Here is a 27,517-nt window from a genome sequence, read left to right on the forward strand (position 1 = left end):
ACATTGTCATCTAGGCAATGGGCGACAGTAAAAAATCCACAGGTGCAAGATCAGTGGGTTCTAGTCCCATGAATTCTTTACCAACCCACAATAATGAGTTCCTTTCGCAAAACACAGATGATAAAACTGTTTTGAATTATATGGCCATTTTTGTGAAGCTGACAAGCTGTAATTACATTATGTTGTATTTCCTGTAAAAATGGCTGTGGAATGTTTTGATGGAAGAAGAGCACAAGGTCCCTGATACTAATAATTTACAAAGGCTATGCGCTAAGAGCACAAGGTTCCTGATACTAATATTACAAAGGCTATGCGCTAAGGACCATGCTATAATTTTTGAACTTAGTTGCAACTAAAGCCACACATGGCACTCAAAAACTTAACCTGGAGAAGAATGATCCAATTCAAAACATTACTGATACGTATTTCAATAATTTGTCAAACATATATACTATGATCTTTGTTTTGTACTCCTAACACTTTTTAACATTACTGAATTAGCACTTGCTCCTTACACCAAATACAAAGGATAGACAACCAGAAGTGGAAGTATCATTGGCACATCAGAGACAATCACTTCATAGTTTCTGTAATAATAGAAAAATGTACCTGAACAAATAAAAGAATACAACAATCATCTATATGCAAGGTGTTTAATCAGATGTGGCAAGGGCTGAATGGAATACATCTTCAAGATACGTCTCAGCAGCAGCATACTGTCTTTTCTTGTCCTCCACTACCAGAGCAGCTAAGGCTTTATCCTGTATTAACACCAAAATCTATATATATATATATACATATATATATATATATTATATACACACACACACACACACACATAAAATCTTTTTCTTGAAAAGTAAATGAACCTTGATGCTAGGTAACAATTATGTGTTACTTAAAATGAGGAATTACCAGTGGCAAGTCTTGGTAACTCAAAGTATCCAGGATGGGCTTTGTTTTCTTCTCCAAGTCCTTCTGTGTTCGGCCATTTCAACCAATACTCCATGGCTGATCTCTGGTGTTTAGCCCACATGGTTAAGAAGTGCCTGCTCAGATAATAAGTCATTGTAAATATGGTAACATACAAACAGAAAAGCATGCAGGTAAGGTAATGCATTTAAATCATCATTTTGTAGAAGGCCTTAGTGACATGAAAACTTTCCGATGTGCCAAAAAAATAAAAAATAAAAAAAAAACACACCATTGAACCTTTTATGTTAACTCTTTTGATCATTCACAATTATCAAGAATATAACACCTCACTAGATGGGGATTTACACGCATTTTACCATTGTTCAATATCTTTCATTCCCTTCCATAAGCCACCAACGGCTTAAAGCCCAATACCAATGTTTTTGCAGCTTATAGTTGTCATATTATTAAGTACTGACCCTATTGCTGCTATAAGTTGGCAACTTAGAAAGCAAAAAAGAAAAAAAAAGAAAAAGACATTGTGAGTAGACCCAACAAAGACTCAATATGAACCTATAAACCTCTACCTCAACATCCAAATCCCATCTTGCAAGAAGAAAACAAGAGACTCTTTTGAAAGATATTGAACTTGATAAAAAGACGAGAGGAAGCCATGTCAAACAATAGGACAAAGATATTAAAAATAAGTCTATTAAAACATCCAAATATAAAGGAGTGTAGAAAGAGTAAATATTTATATATGTACATGTAAACACAGCCATATGGTGCATGGACCAATTTTCGGTGTATATGCTACATATGCAAATGCATACTCACATACAGAGCAATAAATTGAAGCAATTTGGCTCATGATTTCCAAATGTATAGAGTCAAAAAAGTAGAGAAATCACAAGACAATTGCAGTTAGAAACTACACCCACATCTAAAGATAAGAAAAATAGCAACTACCAGAATGCAATTGAGTTGCAACCTAACTCTTCATACAACATTACTACATGACCCCTAAATATTCAAATGTGTATGATAGAGAAAAGGGCCAGCACAACCATGCAATAAACAGTAAATCAATCAAGCAAAGAACAAATAAGAAGGAAGAAGAATGGAAGAAGAGAAATGGCCAAGACTAGGGTTAGCAATTCGTGTTCGCAGGTCATAAACAGGTCATGTCAACTTACACATGTAATACAAAAATGGCTAACTCCAAAATGACATGTTTAATTAATCGTGTCAAAATGCTCAACCTTAACACGAATATGTTTATGACACAAGTTACACGACACAACTCGTATAACCTATTTTAATAAATTGGTCATTTAACATGTCAGACAACATGATACAATATGCTTAACCCTTTTAATTAAATGGGTCATTATAAATCTCATATGCCACAATAGGTTTAACCTATTTGACACGTTTAACTTGTTTAATGCTGAAACACATTTAAAAAATAACAAAATATATATACCTAAATATCAAAAAAAAAATTTTAAATACACAAACATTCAAACATCCAATTATTCAAAAATCATCATAGATCTATGCTTGAACCAACTACAATTTGAAAATCCTGGTAGAACAATGAATCAATGACAAACCCAGATAATTAAAACTAATGAACTAAAATTTAGTTTACAAATTCTTCAACAAAAATTTAAAATTTGATGAGACAAAACTCAATAGATCTAAACTTGATGAGATATAATGATATATGGTAAGTCAAAAGTGAAGATAGAGAATGAGAGAGTGAAGTAGTGAATATGGCAAGGAAGCTTGAGAGAGTGAGGGACTAGAGCATAGTTTCAAATTGCGATCATAGTCACAATCCTGAGTAATGAAAACAGGCCTATAATGGCCATAACGTAGCAGTAAAGGCCCGGCGCCACACAAATTTTTTTTAAAAAATTGCAAAGTTCGTAAAATGACTATATATTGGTAGATACAAGTAAAATTACGATACACAACTATATAGGAAGCATAAATACATCAAATAAAAACATTAAATCTATTATTTTTAGACATCATTAGCTTTAAACAATTTATAGGCTAAAATAATTATGTAAATAGTACAGAACTAGAATCTAAAATACTAGATATAGACATATAATTAAAAAAACTAACCTTACTACCACCAAAATCAGTGTCTTGCAGGTTCTTATTGGTCTTGACTTTGAGAGCTTTGATCATCAACTTGACTATATTAGTAGTATTATGATGGATTAAAGCCGCATAAGGAACCCATACCAAAAGGATCACTCAAATTGGGTTGTTGAGAGTATAGTGGTTGCTCTGATGACTCTAATGAGGAGACATTTGAATACATAGAAAGATAATTATATGGATATGGATTTGAGTGTGCCCATTCAAATTGCCCATATACATAATTACTAGAAGAAGTATCTTTAGTTAATGAGCCTCCATGGTCATGTCCATGCATACTGTAAGACCCAAATCCATATTCATAATTAGTTGAATCAATAGAATGTTCCTCATATGCAATGCATTTACCCTTTGTTCAGGATGTATCACCACTACCACTATGCGAGCCACGAGATTGTTGATATGTGAATTGCATTGCTGGAGATGGATCATAAGCATTGCTAGCACCACCACTTTGTCTTTGACTAGGTGAAGCTTAATGTGAACTACTAGTTGCACCACGTCCACCAATGGTTTCTTCTCCACCTTCACCATCATAACCATCATCATTGCCATCACTTGAACTGGATAATACAAAAGAATCACCATCACCACCTTGTTGTCCTTAATTTTGAGCAATGTATTGTGATGGAGCATTAACATCATCATCATTCTCTAACCATGAATTTGATTCACCATCAAGAAGAGGAGATTCTCTTTCCTCCAACCAAGGATTTAGTGGATTATCTTCCTCAAAAATATAATCCAAATGAATTGGATTATACCTTCTTTCTAACTCTTATTGGCTTTTCCTTGTAAGACTTTTGACTTTGAGCCTTATATTATAATGAACAAAGGTAAGTACATGTAATTTTTGATACCGTAATTTGTTTCTTGTCTCTGTGTTTATAAGGGAAAAAGTGCTCCAATTTCTCTCACAAATGGATGTCGATGTTGTTTGGCTCAACATTTTAATGGCAATTCTTTGCAGTTCAGGAGCACTTTCACCATAATTAATTCACCACTCAGTTACATGATAGTTCAATGAACAATATACTTTAATATTGGCTTGAAATTAGCAATACTTACTAATAAACAATAAAAGTTTCGTTTTACCTGGATCGGTTAACTTAATAGCTCTTTGTGCTAAAGTGGTATCAAAGCTCTCCATTTTTTCTCTAAACATTAGTGCCTACCCAATAACATCAAATCCATATTATTAAGTCCATTATTAATTCTAGCTAATTGAGCGCTAAATTCACTTAGCTATGCACTTACTTAGTTTAATGTATGACCTTGATTCACTAAATCACTCTCTAGCCTCATTATCACATTTTTCAATCCCAACATGATTTCATTGTCGTCTCCAATATCACATGGACCATATTGGTACTGAGGATTCAGAAAAAACCCTACAAAATCAAATATATATAATAAGCTACAACATAATTTAATAGTATTTAAGCAATAAATATATATGGCAACTCGTTAAGGCATTAACTAATAACTTACCAGCTACATGCAAATCATGATGTAACTAAAAATTTCATCTTTTGTAAATGATTTTTCAATACTCAATATAGCTTCTGGAATTTTTTTGAATTGCCAACTTTGCTCTTTCCATTGCCTCAAATATAAACCTTATAGTTGGCTTTTCATCACCATCAACTAATTTCAAAACTTTAAGTAAAGGCTCTTAGATTTTTATTATTTACTGGGCTCTCCCAAAAATTACTTCCCTCACTACCTAAGCCAAAAACAATTTTTTATTATTCCCCAACTTCAGTCGTTATTTTAAGAAGTGGCTTGGTCCAAGGTGATTCCACAATATTAAAAGGCAATCTATTATGAATCATGAAATCGCCAAAAGCTTTGAAGAGCTTTTCCTTGTGTCTTTAACCATTTTGTTTTTAATTTTGGCTACTTGGATTACGCTCTAATTTTCTCCAACTCAATTTCAGCAGCAGCTAATTGGGTAGCTTGTGTTGATGCCTCAGCATATCTTGTTGCTTCTCTACCCCTTTTTCACGAACAGTAGTCGACCGGCCTAATACTTAGCAAGGAGCATCATGGCTACTACTACCACCACCTTCATAATGAGAACTGGCTCTCCTTCGAAATGCATCTTCATCAAATTGTCGTAGACTTTCTCATCTTGCCATTTTTAACTCTATATCCTCCTCCTCATCATCATCTGACTCTATTCTATTAATATTCATTATTTCTTCTTTTAATCTCCTCTGTCTTTTTTGGCAACTTGAAATTCCTTTCACATACTTGCTATGTCTTTCCTTCTAATGAAACTTGTTGACAACCAGTAACTTGACCTGGTATAGTAGCCAAGTGTAACTTCAATCTAATTATTCCTCCTGTTAGGTTGGCAAACTTCCATCCAATGTCATCAGTTGGTTTACCAGTAGCAGCAAAACCTCCTCGTGGCATTTTCAAATTCTAGGTGTCAATCTTATTGTTTAACAAATGAGGTATAGTTAATTTTAATAAATATAAGTATAGTTTCATAAGTAACTTATATCATATTAACAATACAAAGTATTATTTCTACGTGCTAAGTACTAACTCACATTAAATTTGAACATATGAAATGAAATCAATTAATAAGTTAAAAATTTATTTTTTTTAATTTTAAAATAGTTTTTTTTTTAACTACAATATATATATATATATATATATATATATATATATATATATATAGGAAATTTACACTTACATATTCATTAAATATTACCTATAATAACTAAGATAAGTATTTAATTTAAACTTAAATTTTAATGAAGCCTAAATTTTATATTTCCAACTCTAAACATATGCAAAGCTTCAGCAAATATTAATGAAGCCTTAATTTCATTTTATGTTATTTTGTAATTAATAATGTAAACAGTGAAATTAATTTTGAGATTAGTTCAAAATGATAATTAAAAAAAAACATAAACCGATAGATCGGGCAAACTAACCCTTCCTTCAAACTATCAACTTAAAAACAAATCTAACATCAACATTAATTTTCTTCAACAAATATACAAAACACCAAAGAAAACAAAAAAACAGCACATAATGAGAATAAATTTTATAAAACAACAAATAACTCACCTCTTTTAGTCTTTTTCCAAGAATTAGCTTTGGAGAATAGAGTAATCTACTAATCTTAGCCAAGGTTATTGGAAAACAATAAAAGGATAGAGATTGTATGAAGAAAAGGAGGAAATTTTGAGAAAAAATTTGAGAAAAATTGAAGCCAAACAGCAGCTATTAAAGTGCTGCAGCAAAGACAAGAAACTGGCCATCAAAAAATTGTGCACATGTGGAAAAGTGACAGAAGAATCTTCAAAGTAATGGCCATTACCGTTATTTAATGGTCGATAATGGCCATTACCATTATACAAAGGCTGTTACAACCGTTATGCCTGCAAGTGCCTATTTGCCTATAAACAATAGTCTCATGTGTAGCAGCCCCCTCCAAAACCTATAAATAATGACCATTACATTGCATAATGGCTGTTATTTGAAACCATGGACTAGAGAGAGAATAGCCAATGAAAATTAAAAGAGAAGGCAGCAAGCAGTGCAAAAACAGGAGAGAAATTGATAGGATAAGAATATAAGATGTATTTTTAACTTTAAGGTTACCTTTTTACACTTTAGTAAAAAAATGTGTAGTATAGGTATATTAATAAATGGGTCATAACAAGTTTAAATAAATCAAAATTAAACAAGTAAACTGTTAACCCGATAAAATAAATGAGTTATTATGTGTTTAATCGGATTAAGTGAGTCAACCCAATTAAACCTCTTTTTTTAGTGTCCCCTAAACGGTGGACCCATTTATGACCCAAACTCATTTATGCTAAACCCAAACTCACTAAATTTCATATCGAGTTGTGCTGTGTAAATGAGTCATATTAAGGCTGGCAATTTGTGATACAGTCCGTTTGCACGATACAACTAGACACGAAGTTAGGTGAGTTTGGATTTAGCATAAACGGGTCAACCCGTTAAGGACATGCTAAAAAAAGGTTTAATTGGGATGAAAATTGAGACAAGAAGTGACAAAGAATAGCCTATGAAAATTGAAAAAAAAAAAGATAATTGAGGAAGCGAGAGGCAGTGTAAAAATGGGAGAGAAATTGATAGAATAAGAATATAAAAAGTACTTTTAGGTGAGTTTGGATTTAGCATAAACGGGTCAACCCGTTAAGGACATGCTAAAAAAAGGTTTAATTGGGATGAAAATTGAGACAAGAAGTGACAAAGAATAGCCTATGAAAATTGAAAAAAAAAAAAGATAATTGAGGAAGCGAGAGGCAGTGTAAAAATGGGAGAGAAATTGATAGAATAAAAATATAAAAAGTACTTTTAGGTTTAGGATTACCTTTGTACGCTTTAATAAAAAAATGTGTAGTACATATATATTAATAAATGGGTCATAACAAGTTTAAATAAATTAAAATTAAATAGGCAAAATGTTAACCTGATAAAATAAACAGGTTATTATGTGTTTAATCAGGTTAAGCAGATCAACCCTATTAAACCTCTTTTTTAGCGTGTCCTAAACGGTAGATGTTTATGACCCGAACCCGTTTATGCTAAACCCAAACTTACTTAACTTCGTACCGAGTCAAGCCGTGTAAATGGATCATATTAGGACCGGTAATTTGTAATATGAGTCATTTACATGGCATGACTTAATACAAAATTCAGTGAGTTTGGGTTTCAACAGTCTTTTTTTAGTGTGTCCTAAATGGGTTGACCTGATTATGCTAAATCTAAACTCACCTAACTTCGTATTGAGTCGTATCGTGTAAACGGGTTGTATCACAAATTGCTAGCCCTAATACGACCCATTTATACGATACGACTTAACATGATGTTTAGTGAGTTTGGGTTTAGCATAAATGGGTTTGGGTCATAAACAAGTCAACCCATTTAGAACACGCTAAAAAAAGGGGTTTAATTAGGTTGACACACTTAACCCGATTAAACACATAATAACCCCTTTATTTAATTGGATTAATAGTTTACTTGTTTAATTTTGATTTATTTATACTTGTTATGCCCCATTTAGTAATGTACCTATACTACACATTTTTTACTAATTTGTAAAAAAGCTAACCCTAAACCTAAAAATACATCTTATATTCTTATCCTATCAATTTCTCTACCCTTTTTTATTAATTAAATGGATTTTTGTTAGAGGAAGTTAGAAGGAGATTATACGATTTTTATGAATTTATGCAATTGATTTTTCAAAATGATGAACTTTTTTTTGTTAGGGTTTGTCCATCTTTGTAAGAATTTTTTTCTTAATATATGTTATACAAATTAACTATCTTTGTATTGGGATGGGGACTATGTTGAGGAATATAGAGGTGAGGCATTATTTTAAGTTCATAAAAAAGTATCTGGTTTTTTTTATCCACATATTGTAGAGGCCCTTATTGTCTTTTATAGAATGGGGTAGTATTGGATGGTGGATTTCATCACATAGTTGGGCAATCAAATTGCTTTTTTCTCATTGAAGCTCTCCACGGCAAATCTAGATGTCTGGTTCCTTTCTAACTGGTTGTTGATGACATTTTGAAGCAAAGTTCTCTGTTCTCAACTTTCTCATTCTGCTTTTGCTAAGGGTAACTGTTATGTGGTTGCCCATTCATTAGCACAATTAGCTATTGATATTGATGTGGAGTTTGTTCTTATGGAAGACATTCCTTGTTGTATCCAAGCTTTTGTTAGAAGTGATACTGTCACTTCTGTTTTAATGAAATTTAATTTCCTCTAAAAAATTGTTAAGGCATTTTTAATTAGTTTGCTTAAGGAGATGAAGAGAATGACAGTTTTAATTTTTCAATGTAGAAAAAAAAAATGTTTCAAGAAAGACAACAACATTGACAAAAAACTGTTGTTATTTTTCTGAAAATAAAAACCAAAAACCAGCAATGTTATTGAAAAGGACCTAAATTTCTATATTTCATAAACTTGTCAATCAATCATGCATTTAGGGCAAAGATGTGATGAACTGAAAACTTAAAATCTGAAGTTGAGAAATTATCATTGGGATGCCGACTGCTTAAGGTCATCAAATCCTTAATTAGCAGGTGTACTTATAACCTGAACAAGGACAGTTTTAATCTTTCTAATTATCAACTTAATTTCTTCCTCACAGTGATAACAAAGAATAAATACCTTTTAGTTGGAATATTGTTGCAGATTTTGTCGCTTCTTTGATGCCATAACTGCCAAGTTTGTCTTCAAGCATTTTGCTAGTTGTATAAAAAATAATAATAAAAAAAAACCCAAGCGTGTTGCTAGTTATATAAAACATATATCAACCCATAAATCATAATATACCTGAAAGCACAAAAGATAATAATAACACAACGGACTAGCTTAGTTTGAAATAGAAAGGGGAGAAAACTGAAATTCATTTTGTTGTTGGAAGCCATGCAGATTAACCCTCTAACAGATTGTAAAGATAATATTTGAGTTGCTTGCTAACGTTATTAAAGGCACGCCACAGGCTCTAACTCTAGCACCTCCACAGAAGAAAGGCAAGCGACATTCACTAGGCCCTCGCCTTATGCGCCTACGCATGCACTTTGTTCTAGGCCCAAAGCTCTACAAATGCGCGCCTTTTTTATTTCTTCCTTCTGTGAGCAATTCCATCACCACTCGAAATTTGTAGATTTAAAAGTTTTCAAAATTAGCATCACTGGTGATAATTAGTCACCAAAATCTCATCAAACTATCACACTCAGGACCACTAACCTCTCATAATTCCATTTTCAACACTACCACTCATTATCTTTTTCAAAAAAAAAAAGGTTGCATATACACCTATTTCAAGATCTATGCCAATCTAACTTGAGAACCAAATAATACTCCTTTAGTTCTTAAAGACAAGGAAGATGATGAAGATATTGATTTTAAAAATGAGTATTAAAAGGATTAAGGTCTAGAAGAAGATAAAGAAGATTATGATGCTATTCTTGATTAAGACTGAAGAGTACTTATTTTATAATTGCTTGACTTTAGTTTTGAAATACTAAAAGAATATAGTACTTGAATTGTTATTAGTTACTATTATTTTAGTTTTTAAGTTATTTAAAATTTGATAGAATATTCACATTTATTTGACTTTGAATTTTTTTTTCTTGCACCTCAACTCTGCACAAAATATATAAATATACCTAAATATTTGAAAAAAAAATCCAAATACATAAACATTAAAATATCCAATTATTCAAAAATTATCCCAAATCTAAGCTTGAACCAACAACTTAAGAATCCTGGTAGGATAATGAACCAATGACAAACCAAGATAATTGAAACTGATAAATCAAAGCTCAGTTTGCAAATTATTCAACAAAAATCTAAAACTTGATGGGACAAAACTCAATAGATCTAAACTTGATGAGATGTAATAATATATGGTGAGTCAAAAGTGAAGGCAGAAAGAACGAGAGAATGAAGGAGTGAATATGGCTAGGAAGCTTGAAAGAGTGAGAGACTAGACAGAGAACAGCTGATGAAAATTAAAAGAGAAGAAAATTGAGGAAGCGGTAAATAGTGCAAAAAGGGGAGAGAAATTGACAGAATAAGAATATAAAATGTATTTTTAGGTTTAGGGTTAGCTTTTTACACTTTAGTAAAAAAATGTGTCATATAGGTACATTAATAAATTGGTCATAACAAGTTTAAATACTCAACTCAACTCAACTAAGTCTTTATCTCAAAAATTTGGGGTCAGCTATATGGATTCGCTCTCTCCACTCTAAACGATTTTGAGTTAAATCCTCAGAAATGTGTAATACTTCTAGGTCATGTTGTACCACTCTTCTCCAAGTCAATTTAGGTCTACCCATTTTTTTCTTTCTATCCTCTAACCTAATGTGCTCTACTTGTCTAATTGGAGCCTCCGTATTTCTACGCTTCACATGACCAAACCACCTCAATCTCCCTTCTCTCAACTTATCTTCAATTGGCACCACTCCTACCTTTTCTCTAATACTCTCATTACGGACTTTATCTAGTCTAATATGACCACTCATCCACCTTAACATTTTCATCTCTGCAACTCTTATCTTAGACGCATACGACTCTTTCAGTGCCCAACACTCACTACCATATAACATAGCCGGTCGTATGGCTGTACGGTAAAATTTTCCTTTCAACTTATTGGGAATCTTACGATCACATAAAACTCCAGTGGCATGTCTCCACTTCAACCATCCGGCTTTAATCCTATCACTAACATCTTCCTCACATCCCCCATCTACTTGAAGGACTAAGCCTAGATATTTAAAGTAATTACTTTGGGATAATACCACTCCATTCAAACTAACTCCTTCCCTATCACCAGTTTGGCCTTCACTGAACTTGCAATGCATGTATTCTGTCTTCGTTCTACTTAACTTAAAACCCTTTGACTCTAGAGCACTTCTCCAAAGCTCTAGCTTTCTATTGACTCCTTCTTGTGTCTCATCTATCAGAACAATATCATCAGCAAACATCATGCACCAAGGAATACTTTCTTGTATGTGTTTCTTTAATTCATCTAAAACTAATATAAAAAGGTAAGGGCTTATGGCTGATCCTTGGTGTAATCCAATTGAGATCAGAAAATCTCTTGTGTCCCCTCCCACCTCATAACAAGTTTAAATAAATTAAAATTAAATAGGAAAATTGTTAACCCGATAAAATAATAGGTTATTGTGTGTTTAATTGGATTAAGCGGGTCAACCCAATGAAACCTCTTTTTTTGGCATATCCTAAATGGTTTACCCATTTATGATCCGAATCCATTTATACTAAACTCAAAATCACCTAAATTCATATCAAGTTGTTTAGTGCAAACAAGTTGTATCACAAATTGCTAGCCCTAATACGACCCATTTACACAGCACAACTTAACACGAAGATTAGTGAGTTTGGGTTTAGTATAAACGGGTTTGGGTCATAAATAAGTCAACCCATTTAGAACACACTAAAAAAAGGACATAAAACAAGGACATAATAACCCCTTTATTTAATTGGATTAATAGTTTATCTAATTAATTTTGATTTATTTAAACTTGTTATGCCCCATTTAGTAATGTACCTATACTACACATTTTTTTACTAATTTGTAAAAAAGCTAACCCTAAACCTAAAAATGCATCTTATATTCTTATCCTATCAATCCCTCTAGCCTTTTTTATTAATTAAATGGATTTTTGTTAGAGGAAGTTAGAGGGAGATTATACGATTTTTATGAATTTATGCAATTCATTTTTCGAAATGATGAACTTTTTTTTTTGTTAGGGTTTGTCCATCTTTGTATGGATATTTTTCTTAATATACACTGTACAAATTAACTATCTTTGTATTGGGATGGGGACTGTGTTGAGGAATATAGAGGTGAGTGAGGCATTATTTTCAGTTCATAAAAAAGCATCTGGTTTTTTTAATCCACATATTGTAGAGGCTATTGTTGTCTTTTATAGAATGGGGTAGTATTGGATAGTGGGTATGATCACATAGTTGTGCAATCAAATTGCCTTGTTCTCATTGAAGCTCTCCACAGCAAATCTAGATGTCTGGGTCCTTTCCAACTGGTTGTTGATGAGATATTGAAGCGAAGTTCCCTGTTCTCCACTTTCTCATTCTGCTTTTGCTAAGGGTAATTGTAACCCATTCAATAGCCCAATTAGCTATTGATATTGATGTGGAGTTTGTACTTATGGAAGACATTCCTCTTTGTACCCATGCTGTTGTTAGAAGTGATACTGTCACTTCAGTTTTAATGAAATTTAAAAACTTAAAATCTGAAGTTGAGAAATTATCATTAGGATGCCTACTGCTTAAGGTCATGAAATCCTAATTACTAGATGTTCATATAACCTGAACAAGGATGGGAAATGACAGTTTTAATCTTTCTAATTATCAACTTAATTTCTTCCTTACAGTGATAACAAAGAATAGATACCTTTTAGTTGGAATATTGTTGCAGATATTGCCGTTTCTTTGATGCCATAACTGATAGGTTTGTCTTCGCAAGGAGCTACATCTTCCTCAAGTTGTCCAAGCGTTCTACCAAAGCCCGTTTAGAAAATAAGAGAGCAAAAAAGGGAAAATAAGAGAGAGAGAGAGAGAGAGAGAGAGAGAGAGAGAGAGAGAGAGGGAGAGTATCCTGTTCATGAAACAACAATTTGTTTAAAGTAGAAAAGTTTGGAGATCTAATATTAGTAGATATGATAGACCACAACTTAAAAAATTATTGAAGAAGAATCTAAAATTAAATTTAGGAATTTGCCTTTTTAAATAGGTAAGTCTTGCTATTGCCTTCCGAGTGTAATCAAGAAGAATTTTGGACTCCTTCTGTGCTTTATCCCTCTGTGCCTTTTCCTCCACCCTCAAGGAAATATCCCCCATTGTTACAAGAAAACTATATGCATTTTCTTCATTTAAAACTTCAAATATTAAGAACAAAATAAAAGATATAGAATTGAAGAGCCAGAATGACAAATCCACCTATTTAGTTCAGTATCTCTTATGTTCAACAAGTTTGCCACATTTGCAAGAACTTGAGCCGACCCAACCACATCTGAGGGCAAACTCTCTTGTGCTAGCCCCACATTCTCCAATATCTCTCTAATTCTTGTAGCTATAGCCATAAAAGCATTCAACTAATTATTTCAAGAGACCTGAAAATCAAGAATTTCAGTTAGAACATCATTTAAAAACGTAACAAGTTCATTCTGTTATTATTCCCCAAAATTCAAAAAGCATAAACTAAAAAAAAAAATTGAAATTTGAATATTGCTTATACCCAAATAATCATAAAGAAAAGAAGAAAATCAATGATATCGATAAATTTACAGTTCGCTACTTCAAAACGTCTACAAAAAGAAAAGAACTTTTTTCACAATGCAGCAAACAAAACCAATAAGAGAGCAATATCTAGCAATTAGCCTAAGCAAAAACACCAAAAAGAACACACAAAAACCAAAGGACAGACCTTGAGAACCATGCTCGGTGGATTTCTAGAGGAAATCATTAGCAAGGATGCGTCTTGGCCTGGGAAACAGTATGAGAATTTATATCGCTTATTGCTTGTATGAGAATTTCATGATAGGGTTATCAGTAAGTTACACAATGTGCACTTCCGTGGATCTTCTCATGAGGAGCCGCGATTTGATTCAGGGGTTAAAAGGCCAACCTAGCGGCGAATGGCGTTCGGCTATGGTGTTTGTAGGCGGTGGACTTAGCCGATAGACTCTGAATAGGCGAGAGAGATTCAGTGGGAGAAATGTTATTCTGTGCTGTCCGTATCACCGGCCGCAACCACTATTTGACAAGGAAGACGGCCGTGACCACTATAAGACGACTGTGTTTTGAATTTTTTGGGTATTTTATAAAATGATCCTTAGGTCGAGCAAAATAAATAGATAAAGCTCAATAATTTAATCTTTTAATAATTAAAATTATTAACAAATTAGTTTTTATCTCCAAAATCAGCCATATGCCATTAAATTAGATATAAAAGATAATAACTAAAATCAATTCTGATCAAATATGATGGAATTTGAAATAAATTTCACAAAATTTATATAACAACTTCTTTTGGATTAAAATACCCTTATAAAAAAAATTATTTTTAATCATTCATTTTCTTATGCTGTAATATTATCCTTAAATTCTCAAGAAACGTGTGAATTTATTTTATATTTATTACTATATTATTAACTAGTTTACATATTTGTTAATTGTTATAAATTTACTAGATATAAGATCTTTTTTTTTTAGTTTTATAGAAAATTATAAGAGTACATCTAATATAAATTTGATCTTATATGAGAATAAGTTTAATAACTATTAAATTAAATATTTTGTATAATAAATGAACAAATCTAAATTCAAATATTTAATGTAATGATTATTAAATTCATCCTTACATAAGCTCGACATTCCATAACTGTACTTAAATTATAATTTTTTAACTTTATTATAAGGGAGTATCTAATATAAACTCGACCTTATATGAGAACGAGTTTATTAACCATTGGATTAAATATTTTTTATTGAGACTTTTGAAAAATAATGAATGGTTATTAAACTAATCCTCATATGAGATCAAGCTTTCCATCGCCACAACTAAATTATAATTTTTAATTTTATTACTGGATAGTTTAAAAAATGAGGACAAATAAATTTTAATTTTGAAATTATTACTAAATATGAATTGTTTGGAATTCAATTGAATTTTGCATTTTAACGTGTGTCATACTAAATAATAGAACTCAATTCAAATGAATTCTAGCTAAAATTCATTTCAAATGAAATTCCAAAATTTGTGTTATAATTGAATCAAACACTATGTAAAGGAATATAAAAAATAGAACTCACAAGTAAGCATGTTCTTCATCTTCTCCCCAATCCCATCATGCAACAAAGACCAAACTTTTTCTCTCTAGCACCCTCGCATTTAGTGTCCAACGACAACATCAATGCTTCTCCTTATGTGTCTTGACTCCCTAATCACACAACTAACATTTATGTGCCTCCAAACTTCTTAGTTTGAAATAATCAAAGGAAAGAAGATTCTATTGGTGTGACGCCCCTCACCTGTCTACAGTGTAGCCGAGCGAGGAGTGTCACATTTGGTGCCGGAGCACCTTATCTTGTTTTATCATATCTATTGTAAACTTTTGATGTCATTTAAAACATGTATTCTATGTGTAGAATTTTTTTTTTTATATCTTATTTCTGTGGAGACCCGGACAGAGCCTCCCCTGTTTTATTAGCATCTGGCGGGTTTCCACTAATCACCTGTTAACATGTCCATATTCATTTCACACATTTCCATATCATATTCTCTTTTATCATATCATTCACAACTATTTATGAGATCTCAAAATGAAGTATCATCTATTGTATTCATATGGAAATTCATAGATAATAAATTACAAGTTTTCATTTCAATCTCAAGTTTAATTACAAGTCCAAAATGAAATACATCATGACTAGACATAATGAACCAAAATACTAGTCTATACATGGGCCCTACCAAAATACAAAAGACTGGTGAGGTGACTCTGGTCGGTGGCAGATCTGGTCGGAACTCTGTCCGAACACTATTGTGGCGGCTACTGATCTTCAGTACCAATGTGATGGACAACCAACGCGCTAAGCATAACGCTTAGTGGTACATAATTTATAATAATAATAATTAAACAATTGAATTTATATTCGCAAATCATAATTTCTGGATCTTTTACATTTTTATTGCTCTTTAGAAATAATTAACATTATCGGGATCTTTTATGATTACTTATTGTATTTTAAGTCTTAATTAATTTTTATCAGTGCCTAAGAAACCTATAACAAATTATAAAAACTGGATGCACGGGTGTATACTGATTAGACAGCCATATGTCTTTCTAGTATACGTCTGTCAGGCACGAGACCCGCTGTAACGACCCGGCCCACTAGCGATATTGTCCGCTCTAGGCCGAAGCCCTCACGGTTTTAAAACGCGTCATTAGGGGTTATGAACCACCAACTTATAAACCCAGCATCTCTCCCATGTTTTGTCGATGTGGGATTTGCCTAGGGTGTTACAATCCACCCCCCTTATGGGACTCAGCGTCCTCGCTGAGGTTTGTCCCACCATCGTTCAAGGTTGCACGCGGAGCGGCTCTGATACCACAAATGTAACGGCCCGGCCCACTAGCGATATTGTCCGCTCTGGGCCGAAGCCCTCACGGTTTTAAAACGCATCATTAGGGGTTATGAACCACCAACTTATAAACCCAGCATCTCTCCTGTGTTTTGTCGATGTGGGATTTGCCTAGGGTGTTACACCCGCTGTCAAGCTTGTAAAGCCAGAAATAAAGTTAGGCACAATGGCCAATGGGTAGGCATATAGCCTGCAGAACAATCATATCAGACATATATTGTCAGTTCATGATTTGCTCTGTAAGTAGTACTACTATCTGTGGTCCCTAATTGGTATACCAATCAATCCAACTATATACATATAAGCCTAGGCATACTTTGGGCAAATTAGATTAAGCACTTATAGTTTTATTGTTTCATGCTATGTACTATTAAGGGTTCATAACATATTTTTATTTCACTTCATGTACTACCTATGCTTTATACCATTTCCATGTTATTATAATGGGAACATAGGTCCCAAGCACTTACTCGTATAACTTATGCATTTATCACTTTCATTATTTTAAGTCATGTACTATATATATTTATAGTATTGTTATTTCATATATGATGGAAACATAGTTTCTAAGTGTATTTTCCTATGACTTATGTGTTTAGCAAACCATTTAGGTAAATTTATATTTTATGTATCAACTAATTTCATGTCACCTTGTAGTGAAAAAGTAGGTCTCACATACTTATTTCATCTAATTTAGTATGTAGTGACTTATTAGAGATAAGTCCTTACTAAAAACAATTTAATTCAAGAACCTTTCCTTAGGTTCAGTTTCACTGTTTTGACTTTACATATCACATTTAGCAATTACACATTATTGCTTATTTCTTTGAAATGTACATATCACTTTATAGTGGGAAAATAGGTCCCACATATCCTTTCATGTGGTTTAGTGTTTTATGGCTTGTTAGGGTTAAATTCCTACCATAAGATAATTTATCTCATGGACCTTTCTTTGGTTTCAATTTTTGTGTCTTACTTTTACCTATCTATATGATCAATTTGTAGCCACTGTTTGGCCAAACTTCCTTAATGGAAGTTGTTCCTCTATGTCTTATCTTTATTTTCCCTTTTCAATCATATCAATTTTATTTTTAGAACTCAAGTTATGGTCAGATAACCATAACTGACTCATTCCCAGATTCTGGTTCCTTAACTAGGCAGCTTTTGGACTTAAATTTTACCTAATTAATGGAACAGGTTGTAGTCACTTTTAGGCATAATGATCTTCATAAAAATTGTTGCCCTATGTTGTATGATCATTGAGAAATTTGTATCACAATTTTTCAAGTTTTGTGGAATTATTTATGGCCAATTAACTGACCTGGGTTCATGTACCCTGTGCCAACAGGGGCTCAGTTCAGGACAGTGATTGCAGGTCACTTTTTGAGACTCTTAAATTCATAATTTGAGGATGGTTCCTAAAACAGAGTTGTATCCCTATTTCTTAGGTTTCTGGAAAGGTATGGCTCATCTCAATTGGATTTTTCTAGTGGAAGTTATGACTATAAGACTATTCTGGGGTCAAGTGAAGTTTGGTCAAATTGCAAGTTTTGATGCAGTGACTTATTCTAATTGTTTGACCTAGTTCTCTTGTTTTATGGGTTTTGGTCAAAACACCAATTTTGTAAGTCTATGTCTTGTGGACATTTTGCCACTGGTTTCATTACATTTGAGTTCTTGTAGACCAAGTTATGGTCATTTTGCCAAAACTGGTCGGGTGAGGTTAGGTCCAGCAGTTTCTGGGTAACCTAATTCTGGGCAGTTTTGTGACCCAAATTGGGCCAGCAATTTGGTTTGGTTTTTGGCATTTTCGGGTTTAGTGGTCTTCATAAAACTTATAGCCCTATATCTAAGCTTTCTAATGGTATTAAATTCAGGTCATTTGGACTAGTGTAGAGGGAGTTATGACCATTTGGTCATTTTCTGAGTTTTGTATAGGGTAATCTAGATTTGGGCAATATTTAGGTCAAGTTTTGGACAAAATTTGAGCATGGTTTCTTCATGGAAAATGGGCTATTTCGGGTCTAGTTTCACCACCAATTGGCCTCATACCGATTGGAGTCACATATTTTCAGTTATGGTTCAAAACTCATGCTGGACTCATTGAGTCCCAAAACCTGCAGAAAACAAGCACTCCCAATTTCAATTTCCTCCATCTTCCTTACTTCAATTGGCATACATAGTACTTCTATAAGTAACAATCTCAACTCAACCAAGTCAATTTCAAGCATTTATATAAAATCCCCACATCATATACATAAACCCTAATTCCAATCATGCAATTTACACAAACTCAACTCTTTTACACTTCTTATCATATCAACTATTCAAACATCCTTATGGAACCATTTTTCATCATTTAAAAATAGCAAACCTCACAAGATTCATGGCTACAAAAATTAGGGTTCTTTAATTCCTTTTTATTTGTTTTCATTTTCATATAATACTCACTCATCTCATCAATCTTATAAGATTTAAAGAAGAGAGGGAGTAGTATTTTTGCACTTACCTTGTGACCCAACTTGCAAACTTCAATTTCTCTTCTTCAAATGGGTATCTAAAGCTTCCTTATGGAGTGGGGAGAATTATTTGTGAAGAGAGCTATGGGTTTTGATGGGTAAATGAAGAGGAAATCAAGCTTTAAGCTTGATAACTGTAACACCCTCCCGGTAGCAACTCCGTACATTCTACTGTTCCGGTGACCGGTGTCGGTCTGGACAGCTAGAACGTCCGGAAAAATATTTAAACTAAAGTGAGGAACCATAATTAACTTAAATATTAATAAGAAAAATTTAGGAAAAATTTTAGAAATAAAATACAACCAAGTTAAACGAGCCAGTGCCCTTGCGATGGGTAACCCAGAGGGAAGTTGCGGTTCTCGCAACTAGGAGCCCTAGACCAGAGAGAAAATTCATAAAATAATTTTTGGGACTCCAGAGAAGGGTCATTGAGGTTCCTATGGCATTAGAATACCAAGAAAATATTTAGAAAAATTTTTCAATCGGTACAGACAATTTTGACCCGTTAAGCCAAACAGAGGGCATTTTGGTCATTTCGCCTTCAGATGTGATTTTTGGCCAACTTGTCCAGTTAAGTAAATAATTATTATGACATAAAATATGAATAAACATTACTAAAAATTAAATTGAAAATGAGTAGTGATGAAAAGAAAAGAAATAAGATTAATATATATAAATGATGTCATGATGACCTCAATTAAAATTTTTAAACCAATGGGGGATTAACAAGTTTTATTAAGGGATAAGAAAGATATAAAATTAAGGTCAAATAATAGAAAGAAGTTAACATCTTCTTCCTTGTTTCCCATGGCCGGCACCCTTCCCATACCTTCTTCCTCCACTGTTGCTCAAATTGAGCTTGAAATCTCCCAAAATCCAACCTTAAAATCCTAATATCCCTTCACAAAAATTCATCCCCACATCACAAGGCAAATCTAGGCAGCCATAAGAAGTAGAAATTCTAAGGAGAATACAAGTCCAAGAAGTGCTACTTAAAGGTTAGTGCACATATATACCTTAAACTCTTTATTTCCATGATAAGAGACTTGAATTAAGTAAGAAATTGTAACTTAAATGAATAAAAATTATGTGTATGTCCACTATGAATTTCGGCAGCCCTAAGGAAGGGATAGGGTTGACTGTTTTGATGGATTTAAAGTGGACTAGAGATCATGTTTAAAGCATGTATGTATGTGGTTAGTGAATGAGTTAGCAAATTAAGGCATCTTGTGTGAATCATAATGGGAAGCTAGGGTTTTGGGAGTAAAATGTGGACTTGGCTTATGAAATTGTTAAAGAACATTCTAGTGTTCAATTAGTGACTATTTGAGGTAAGTTGACTATAATTTGGACTGAAATATAGCATGGCAAACTGAAATGAGTAGGCTGCCAAGTGGCAGCAGCAGGGTGGCTGTGATTCCAGCCCACTTAGACAGCCATAACTTTGGCTGTGTAGGTCCAATTGGTGTTTGGCCAATTGGACATGAAACTAGACTTATAATGGCACAATTTTGCTAAAGAAACCATGTCCAAAAGACCAAACCAAGTGGACCAAAAATTGACCCCAATCCGGATACCCTGCAAACAGGTTCTGCAGAATGACCAAATGAACAGTAACTATTCATTTGGCCATAACTCACTGTAGAATGGTCCATTTGACCTGAAATTTTTACAGAAACAAGATAAGACATATAAAAACAACTTTCATGAAGAAACCTACCCCAAATTATGACCAGAACCTATTCAACAAGGCAGTGGCAGTCACTGTTCATTGTACTGTAGATTTGGTAAATTCTGCAGATTTGAAATCCGGCCAGCTGTGGTTTTTGGACCATATCTGGAGCTACAAAACTCCAAATGGAGTGATTCAAAAAAGAAAATTCAACTAGACAAAATAAGGAACAACTTTCATGTTTACCATTTCCTCAAATTCCCACTACAACAGTGCCCAATGGAACAGTAAAGTTGGGTTACAAAAACTGAAATTTTTGCTTCCCTTGGTTTAAGCTTAGAAATGGTATTAATGCTTAATGCCAACAAGTTTTGAATGCAAAATGTGGTATGTTGGGAGTGTCAAAACCAATGTACCTATTTTCTATCCAAAAGTCAACATTTTTGTTGACCAATGAGGTGAATAGTGACACCAAAACTTAAAATTCAAAAATTGAAGAATTCAAAAGTATCAAATGCCCTAGTATACCTAACTAGATTGGTTTGGATAGTTTGGCATGCCAATAGGGTTCGATTAGCGATCGCACATGGCATTATGCCATTCTCGTGATTTTATGGCTTTTAGCCATTTTGATATTGTATTGAGACTTGGCCTCGTGCCTAATATTATTCTGACTTGTTAGCCGTTACATATCTGGGAGATACATATGTGACCGATGGTGTGACGGCCCGAGGTACTTGATACCCAGTGCCAGTTTACCTATTTATCCAGTCCAATCGTCCAGTATAGGTTACTTGGGCAACCAAATGAATGAAAATGGACAAAGTTAAAGAAATAAATGAATATAATAAATACAAAACAAATAAGACATATACATTCAATACATATCTATTTTCTGCTATTTTCTTTTATTTTATTATTTGCACCACTAAGCATCATTGCTTAGCGCGTTGCTTTTGCCACGCATAGGTTCTAGAGATACTGATCATGAGCCCAATAGACAGCAGACTGGGTGAGTCCATCCTGCAGCTCTGCACAGTGTCCGTGTCACCTCACATTCTATAGTGCATTGGTAGGACACTAGGTTTCATTTTAGTGTTTTGTAACTAAATTTTTATTTTCTCATATGTAGTTGGATTTATGTAATGTATTTTGATGTTCATGTAAATAATGAAAATTGTGGTTGTGAATGGAAAAGTGAATGTTTATCTGTGATTTATACATGATATCACATGAGATGAATGATTGAAAAATGAAATTGAAAAATGTTGAGATTTTAATATTGGAGTTTGAGAGTGATGAGATATGAATATTGGAAGTGTTTTTCACAGGTTCCGAAGAACTGTTTTCTCCATTTATATAGCAGTACTCTGCCGGATTTTCTATAAAATTTTCATAACCCCAAATAAATTATAATTTCGATAAATGGCTCAAATATATTATATTTCACAAGTTATATTCAAAACCATGATAAAAATTAATTAAGGTATAATAGAGTGTGCCGGTACACCGTGTGACATTGCTTACTCGGGTATACTGTACACGGGTAAGGGGTGTCACATTTAGTGGTATCAGAGCACGGTTTAGGCGTTTCTGGACCTAGATTGAGTCCATACCATGCATTGCATTTGTAAGAGTCGAGGTGACACTAATGCAGATATGTTTGTCTTTCTTATTTTGAATAGGATATGGACCCTACATCTCAGAGGGCCGTTGAGGAGGAAGTGGAGAGTCATGCTCCACCTACCAGCCTAAGGCCCGGGGTATGGGAGAACTGCTCCGACTCAAGCGAGCACCTTTCGGCCTCCACAGCCATGTTTGACAAATGGCCGAAGTTCTTGGACAAATGGTCGGGTAATGCCAGCAGCACCACCACCACCACCACCTCCACAACCAAAATCTCACCTGGAAAAATTGAGAAAGTATGGAGCAGTGGACTTCTTTGGCAAGAGAGAAGATGATTACATTGCGGTAGAGAATTGGTTGAATGCAGCAGTGAGTCTTAAAATAACTCCACTGCACCCCAGAGCAAAACTTAGAAGCTGCCATATCTCTATTGCAAGATGATGCTTATGAATGGTGGGACACGGTATCCAGTGAAGTGCAGCCAGAAGTTATAACTTGGGACTTCTTCCTCTCCGAATTTAAGAAGAAATATGTGGGTACTGTATACCTAGAAGAGAGAAGAAGGGAATTCATTAACTGAGGCGAGACAGTATCGGTGGCGAGTATGAGAAGGAATTCGTTAGATTAAGCCGCTACGGAAGGGAGATAGTCCCTAATGAAGTGAAAGGTGTAAGAGATTTGAAGAGGGACTAAATGACAACATAAAGATCCGACTCACGCCTCAGGAATCACGCATTTACCAAGTTAGTGGAAGCTGCAATAAAGGTTGAAAAAGTAAGAATCGGTGAAGCGGACTGCAAGGGATAGGCAGAAGAGGGGCGGTCGGTCTAGTTCATCTCCTGCATCCGAAGAGGTTCAAGGGTCCACACCGCATGAGTTCGAGTCAGCCACAAGGTCGAGTCGGTCTCGGGGCCCGTGCCACGGTTACCCCTAGGAGAGGTCGGTCCACACCGTCGGTGGGCGGCTCTCCGAGGATGGGGTTCAAGGACCAGCCCAGCATCTTACGCATGTCCACACTGTTTGAAATGGCATAAGGAGTGTTGGAGAGTGACTGTGCTGCAGGTGTGGGTCAACAGAGCATCGGTTGAAGAAGCGTCACGCGGAACTACTACACCGCTCCAACACAAGTAGACAGACCTACTCCTGCACCACGAGAGGGTAGAAAATCGCAAATGAGGGTGGGACCATCACGAGGCACGCATCTGAGCCAGAGAGGCGGATAATGCACCACTGCGAGCCTATGCCATTAGAGCTCAGGAGGAGCAAGATGCCCCGAACGTCATCAGGGGTACGTTCTCCCTCTACAATACACCTGTGCATGCATTGGTGGATCCAGGATCCACCCATTCATACATCTGCATCAACCTACCCGTAGAAAGGGGGATACTAGTAGGGGAGAGTGACCAAGACATTCTGGTCACTAATCCATTGGGCCACAGTGTAGTGGTGAACAAAGTATACAAGGGTTGCCCGTTAAGGATTCAGGGGTATGAATTTTTGGCAGACCTGATTGAGTTGCCCTTCCACGAGTTTGACGTGATTTTGGGAATGGACTGGTTGTCACGTCATCAGGCAATGGTTGATTGTAAATTGAAGAGAATTTCCCTGAAAACTTCAGAGGGTAATGAGATCACTGTTGTGGGTGAAAGGACAGATTTCCTGTCCAATGTCATCTCAGCCACAGTTGCAAGACGAATGATGAGAAAAGGCTGTGAAGCCTACCTAGCACATGTAGTGGATACTAGGCAGGCTAAGCCAAACTTGAGTGATATACCCACAGTAAGAGACTTCCCAGAGGTATTCCCTGAAGAATTGCCTGGTTTGCCACCAGAAAGGGAAGTTGAATTTGCTATTGAGACACTGCCGGGTACAACACCCATTTCCATTGCTCCTTATAGGATGGCACCCACTGAATTGAGGGAGTTGAAAACTCTGTTGCAAGAGTTGCTTGATAAGGGGTTTATACGCCCCAGTGTGTCACCATGGGGAGCTCTAGTGCTGTTTGTGAAAAAAAAGGATGGGACTTTGAGGCTATGTATCGATTACCGGCAGTTGAACAAAGTGACTGTGAAGAACAAATATCCGTTGCCTAGAATTGATGATCTGTTTGATCAGTTGAAGGGAGCAGGAGTATTTTCTAAGATTGATCTCAGATCAGGGTATCATCAGTTGAGGGTAAAGGATGCAGATGTGCCAAAGACTGCATTCAGGACCCGATATGGGCATTATGAGTTTCTGGTGATGCCTTTTGGCCTAACAAATGCACCAGCAGCATTCGTGGACCTTATGAACCGTATCTTCCATCCATACTTAGATCGGTTCGTAGTGGCCTTTATTGATGATATTTTGGTGTATTCCAAGACCAGGGAAGAACATGATGAACATTTGAGGATTGTTCTGCAAACCCTGAGAGGAAAAAAGCTGTATGCTAAATTGTCCAAGTGTGACTTTTGGTTGAATGAGATTGCATTTCTTGGACACATAGTGTCAGCTGATGGTATTAGGGTGGATCCCAAGAAAATAGAAGCAGTGATGGAATGGAAGCCTCCCAGAAACACAATTGAGGTCAGAAGCTTCTTGGGGCTAGCTGGGTATTACAGGAGATTTGTGAAGGGATTTTCCTTAATAGCTGCTCCAATGACCAAGTTGTTACACAAGAATGTCAGATTTGACTGTAATAACAAGTGTCAGACCAGTTTTGAGAAGTTGAAGGCTATGTTGACAGAGGCACCAGTGTTAACATAGCCAGTGTCAGGAAAGGACTTTGTGGTCTACAGTGATGCCTCTCATAATGGGTTAGGGTGTGTATTAATGCAAGAGGGGAAGGTGGTCGCTTATGCTTCCAGGCAGCTAAGGCCACATGAACAGAACTATCCTACCCATGATCTAGAGCTTGCAGCAATTATCTTCGCACTGAAGATATGGAGGCATTACTTGTATGGTGAAAAGTGCTACATTTACACGGACCACAAAAGCCTAAAATACTTGCCAACCTAGAAGGAGCTCAACCTCAGACAGAGGCGATGGATTGAGTTCCTGAAAGACTATGATTGTGTAATTGACTACCATCCTGGGAAGGCAAATGTAGTTGCTGATGCTTTGAGCAGAAAATCCATGATAACTTTGAGATCATTGAATGCCCGTCTAACTTTGATTCGAGATGGAGCTATTTTGGCTGAGTTGCAAGTGAGGCCAACCCTATTACAGCAGATTTTAGATGGGCAGAAGGTAGATGAGAAGCTAATGGCTATTATGAGCAAAATCTCGGAGGAAAATGGCGACTATGAGATGAAAGCGGATGGGTGTCTGTATTACAAAGGAAGACGTGTGTACGGATAATGGGAATTGAAGGCTAGTATTCAAAGAGGCACACACGATGTATATGCTATGCACCTGTGAAGTACAAAGATGTATCATGATCCAAGCTTGATATTGGTGGCACAGTATGAAGAAGGACATAGCTTACTTTTTGACTAAATGCTTGACATGTCAGCAAGTCAAGCGAACATCAAGTTCCATCAGTTTGCTCTGACCTATACACATACGAATGGAAATGGGATCGGGTCACCATGGATTTTGTATGTGACACCCCTTACAGACTACGGTGTGGCCAGAGCAAGTTATGCCACTCGGTGTCTTGGAGCACTCTATTTTATCTTAATTCATTTTTATCATAGTTTTGAAAATAATTTGTGAAATATAATTCATTTATTGAAATTGTAATTTATTTTAGGTTCTTAAAATTTTTAAATAAAATTCGTAGTCTTAGGCTAAAAATGGAGAAAACTGTTCTTCGGAACCTGTGAAAAACACTTCCTATATTCTTATTCATTCATCTCAACTCCATTTATCAAAATCTCAATATTTTTCAGTTCACATTCATTTCTCAATCATTCATTTCATGTGATAATCATATATATATCACAGATAAACATTCACTTTTTCATTTACAAACACAATTCTCATTATTTACATGAGCATCAAATTACATTTCATAAGTTCATTTACACATGAGAAAATAAGATCAATTACAAAATACCAAAATGACACCTAGTGTCCTACCAATGCATGAGCTTTGTGAGGTGACACGGACACTATGCAGAATCGCGGGATGGACTTACCCAATCGTGGTCTCGGCTCTCGATTAGTATCTTCAGTACCTACGCGTTGCAAAAGTGACGCGCTAAGCATAAAGCTTAGTGGTGCAAATAATAAAATAGAAAGAAATAATATGCAAATAAAAATCATAATTTCTTAGCCATTGTGTTCACAAGAACTGAATAATTACCAACTTAATGTTTAGTCGAGGGCTAATTACGTTTTATGATATTAACTTCTTCATGCATTTTGTTTATTTATTTTCTTCATGATCTTGAGTTTCTTTGTATTCTATCATAATCATTTCTGATATTTAATTTTCGTATTTTCTTTAATAATCAGTTCAATTACAGTTATACTTTTCCATGCCCAAGTAACCTATACAAATTGACCGGACTGGATAAACGGGTAAACTAGCACTGGGTACCAGGTACCTCGGGCCGTCACACCATCGGTCACAATGTGTCTCCTTGTGTGCAAACAGAATGGCTAATAAGCCATATAAGCAATAAGCCATAAAGCCAAGTAAAACATCATAATCAGTATAGCCATAGGCTATCACATCACAGAATGGCAATGAAGCCATACATCATACGCAGATCGCTATCGTAACCCTATTGGCATGCCAACCTATCCAAACCAATCACATTAGGCCTACTAGGGCATTTGATACTTTTGAATTCTTCAATTTTTGAATTTCAAGTTTTTTATGTCACTATTCACTTCAATAGTCAACAAAAAGTTGACTTTTGCATAGATCATAGGTGCATTGGTTTTAACACTCCCAATGTACCACAT

At 35.0% G+C, this 27,517-nt stretch overlaps 1 pseudogene; it reads right to left on the reverse strand.

Annotated features, from left to right (window-relative positions):
* Positions 1-555: 555 nt before the first annotated feature.
* Positions 556-14,423, reverse strand: LOC110649456 (AUGMIN subunit 1-like; annotated as a pseudogene).
* Between the last annotated feature and the right edge of the window lie 13,094 nt (positions 14,424-27,517).

The sequence above is a fragment of the Hevea brasiliensis genome, chromosome 3, assembly GCF_030052815.1.
Source record: "Hevea brasiliensis isolate MT/VB/25A 57/8 chromosome 3, ASM3005281v1, whole genome shotgun sequence".
NCBI lineage: Eukaryota > Viridiplantae > Streptophyta > Magnoliopsida > Malpighiales > Euphorbiaceae > Hevea > Hevea brasiliensis.